The 4,701-nt window shown below is 50.8% G+C and overlaps 1 long non-coding RNA gene across 1 annotated transcript; it reads left to right on the forward strand.

The window, feature by feature from the left end:
* The first annotated feature begins 6 nt into the window (after nt 1-6).
* Nucleotides 7-4,150, forward strand: LOC110001899 (uncharacterized). The gene is made up of 2 exons (XR_010666768.1): nt 7-297; nt 2,828-4,150. It is a non-coding gene; the product is annotated as an uncharacterized lncRNA (long non-coding RNA).
* The last annotated feature ends 551 nt before the right edge of the window (nt 4,151-4,701 follow it).

Consider the following 4,701-nt stretch of genomic DNA (forward strand, 5'->3'; position numbering starts at 1 on the left):
CATGTGCATTTTGATGGATAAACCACATCATGTAGGATTTTCCTTGTGCCCTCTGATTTTCTCGTCCTTGTTTCCTGTGCAGGCGAAGCAGCAGCGCTACATCACAGACGGAAAGACTGAAAAACAGAGGAGGGGGGAGGAGGGGTCTGCCCTCCTTCTCTCCTCGCCCTCCTCTGCATCGCCTCCTCCTCCTCCTCCTCCTCCTCCTCCTCCTCCTCCGCTCCATCCTCAGACGCAGCCCGCGCCACCATCTTAGAGCAACACGGGCAAGAAAAGGAAAAGACCCCGTCAGAGCAGGTAGCACGCCAACCCCACTTTGCCCGCCATGTTGCATCTCTCCATCAGCGCCACCCCTGACCCTCCTCCCCCTCCCCCTCCCCCTTCTCCCAGTACCCTCACTCCCTTTCCCCAGCGAACATTGCCTCAATTTTAATCACCTCGGATATATTTTTTGCTAATTGCATCCTTCACACGGAGGGGAGGGCGAGCTGATGTGGGCGGAGCTTGTGTTGTGTGTGTGTTCACATTAAATCAGTCCCCGGAGGCATTCAGTGGGCATCTGTCCTCCGCAGCGCCATGTTGTCTTTCCCGTTTGGGAATTCTCGTGCCATCCTCACACGCATGTGCCCCGACATGGCGGCAACAGCGGCTGCCATTTTGGAGCTGCGATGCAGAGTCACTAATCACAGCACGAGAACCTCTCGTCTTGAAATACTTGTATTTGTGGTGATATCCGTTAGCTGCAGCGACATGCAGCTGATGATCCAGAGGAGGCGAGAAGCTGCTGTTGGAGGGCCGCTGCGGCTCAGACAAGTCGAGTATTGTTCTCCATGAGCGAGCTCGTTACAGCGCAGCATTATTCAGCTCCCAACTTTAAAAACCGCTTAAACCAAAATACCAATTAGCATCGGCTGGGCTTGATGAAGCAAGGCAGCCGGGTAAACAATGCACGCCATTGTAGTGGCATCAGAGAGACCTCCTCTTGTTTGTGTGTGTGGAGGTCAAAGAGGCCATGCTAATGCTAACCTGCAGTTAGCAGAGAGAAACTAATACCTACTGTGGGGTTAGGGAAGAGGAAATGAGGGTCAAAGGTCACTCTAACAAGCATCTCTGGTTATATTTATTTTCAGTATTTACAGACTCTAACGTCAGTGCTGCCAGCTGACGGAGGTCGTGCCAAACCATCTAGGTGTTAGCGCTCTAACAGCCGAGGCGTCGCTTGGCTTTCCTGAGAAGTAACTGTGTCAAAGCGCACTAATCACAGCCAGCCTCATAAACAGGTGGTAGATTGAGACCCGGGGCCCTTCTCAATTTACTGTGTAAATTATGCAGAGCCCAAAACAATGCACACAGCAGACAGTGGAGAGGCGGGCTAATGAGAGAGGGGGGGCACGGCCAGCAGCTTGTGTCTGTGTGTGTGTGTTTGTGTGAGGCTCTAGTGGAGCTTTGGGCAGGGGAGCAGACACTGTCCCGTCTACACACCCCATCATCAGCTCCCCTCCTGCCCAGACTGAGAGGTGCAGAAGGGGGGGGGGGGGGGGGCAGCAGGCAGCTGGGGCACCCTGCCCCCATCGCTGCTGTAGGAGAACCAGCCTTGGGAACCTCTGTGGCAGGGGTCCCCACAACACTGGCACGTAAGGGGCCCCCCAAAAAGTCTGGCTGCAACCCCCACATCACCACCTCTTCCCTCTTGTCTCCCCATCCACCCCTCCCTGCGTAATGTGAGTCTGGGGGCCTGGGAAGGACTTCAAGTTCACGGCCAGACCCCCTATTGAGCTGACAGGTTCCCCATTCAGACCGTCCTGGAGGAGGGGGCGCTGAGAAAGGGCTGGATGATGGGGAGGGGGGACACCATAGCACGGTGATAGCTATTCATTCAGCAAAGAGGGAGACAAGTAAAGAGTGGGCGGGAGGGGGAGGGGAGGGGAGGGGGGGAGATGGGAGGGGGGGGGGGGGGGGTTCATAAATAAGAAGTGAGGAGTCCCGGTTCAGAGTTTGCTTTGAGCGGTGTGCGCCTCTCTCACACTCTTTTACACTCTTAATTACCGCCACCTTCCACTTTCCTCCCCCTTTTCCTCTCACTGCCCCCCTCCTCCTCCCCCACCACACACACACACACACACACACACACACACACACACACACACACACACACACACACACACACACACACACACACACACACACACACACACACCCCTCTATCCCCTGGTTTTATTGAGCCCCCTGCTGGGGCTGTAAATTTAACATTAACAAGCGTATTCAGTGTCGTCCTCTCAACAAAACAAGAGCATGATGCTAATAACTCAGAGCGACAGTGATACCCCAAACTGCACCCTGACAAAAAGACCCCCCTCACCAAACTGCACCCTAACAGAAAGACCCCCCCTCTCTCTCTCGCCTTCTGTACTCGCTCTGAACGCCCGGGCATACCGCTAAAGGCCAGATCTAACGTGATGCTCGCTAACAGTCCTGCTGATGCTAATTAGCATGTTGTGTTGCTATGTGAAGCTGCACCCCCTGACCTCAGTAATATTTTAAGTTTCTTGTCTGAGCTGCTGGAAGGGGGACTGATGGACTTCTGAAGTCCAGCACAGCCTAGCTTAGAGAGCGTCACATGCTTCCTCTTTGTATTAGCAGCTCGTAGCGTACCAGGCTCCTTAAGGCCTTTCAACTTCAGCCTCAATCCCTCATCAGCTGCTGCGGCGAGCTGACCTCCAGACGGAGGGCAGCAGAGACCTGCCCCCTGCAGGTGATATTCTGTCCTGAACTCTTCAGGACCCTGAGGAGCTGAATCTGTGTCTTATGGTCTTCCTTCTCTCTGCAGGCGACGCTGCACCATGAGCCCCGACCGCCTCTCTGTTGGAGGAGGCCAGACTCCTGCTGCCCCCTCCCCCCCCCCCCCCCGCTGTCCTGGACCCTCTCAGCTCTCTTCTTCTCTCTTCAGTGCTGATGTGGATCATAACTGGGACTTTAGGAAACAGCTGTGGAGGACCAACTCTTCAAAAAAAAAAAAAAAAAACGCTCAGTTTTGTAAATATTATTTTCATGTGTTAACATTTAAAGCTTTGGTTCTCAACGGCTGGCTCGGGGCCCAAAAACGGGTCTGTGTGGTGACAGCATGAAGCCTTCTGAACAGACCACTTCCTGTGACGACCCCTCTCAGGTTGAATGGATTTATCAGAACTTGGAGTCGTGTCATTAAAGGGGTCCAGGACCTGATGGGTCCTGATGGGTCCTGATGCTCCACCAGCTGCACATACATCTGGCCGACTGTCGCTGTGAGAGACGATGCTGAAGACTGAGGAGGCGGGAAACAAAACTCTCCTCCTCATGTCGGCCATCTTTGATGTTTGTCTCTGTGACTTTAAATAATCTTTATTTTGTAGACAGGAAGCAGCATAACTTCCTCTGACCTGTAGCCCACGTTGGATTTGTTTACTTTTAGTTGCTAGGACTCAAAGACGCGTGAATGTGAGACCCACGGCAGCAGTGAATAATACTGCACTGTGATTGGACGGCTCTTTGTGTCAGCTGACACAACGGCGAAGGAATGAGCTGTCGTCTTTATACTCTATGCAACCGTCTTGAATATACCGACAGTGAAAGTGTGTGTCAGCCAGTTACACACACACACAAGTACACACACACACACACACACACACACACACACACACACACACACACACACACTCACCCGCACACACACACACACACACACACACACACACACACACACACACACACACACACACACACACAAGGGAAGTGGTAAATGTTTTTTCGATAATTTATGCAAATCTTTGAGACAATCTTTGTCCGTGCAGTGTGCGGAGCTTTCTGATTGGACGAGACGACCTTTGATAATCATTTTCTTTTCTGCCTGGATACGCTTGAAATGACGCAGAAAATTTCCGTCTTCTGATTTCGTGAAAAAAATGAATGATGCTCTAAACGTTTCTATGCAGCTGAGCTCTGTGCACGCCACGGCGTCTATGAGCAGCGTGTTGGTGCACGCCATTGCGTCTATGAGCAGCGTGTTGGTGCACGCCATTGCGTCTATGAGCAGCGTGTGTGGATGTTCACCTCGTGTGCCTTTGTTTGTTCAAACTGTTGAAGATAAAATAAAGTTTACACTGAAAACAGGAAATGTTTGTTTGTCTTTATTTAAAAACGTCTTTAGAAGAGAATTCATAAACGGAGTCAAATAACGAGAAACGTCAGCTAGCAGGAAGCGGTTCAAACATCTATTATTATTATTATTGTTATTATTATTTATTATTATCATTATTATGGGATGTTTTATTATTATTATTATTATTATTACTATTATTATTATTATTATTATGGGATGTTTATTCTGAGCTGGTGCAGAGGACAAAGGAAGTCAGACCTTCATTTGACGTTTTGATGAATCATGTTTAGCGTGCAGGTTTTATCAAAGCGCCCAGCGGCGGCGCTCTCGTGGTGCTTTATCGGTGTGCAGGCCTCGTGTGGCGTGCAGAAGAACACTTCCTCTCCGTCTGACTCCACATACACCAAGGGTGCGTTCGAATTGTCCCTCCTATCTCCTTTCACCATCCACTTTACCTTAACCCTGGGGAAAACGTCATGAGGTTAAGGAAAGATGTTAGGAGAATTCATTAAGGATTTAGGGAAAGGCGATCTCGTTGCTCTGACAATCCGACCGCATTTCCATTA

Source organism: Labrus bergylta, chromosome 8 (assembly GCF_963930695.1).
Source record: "Labrus bergylta chromosome 8, fLabBer1.1, whole genome shotgun sequence".
Taxonomy (NCBI): Eukaryota; Metazoa; Chordata; class Actinopteri; order Labriformes; family Labridae; genus Labrus; species Labrus bergylta.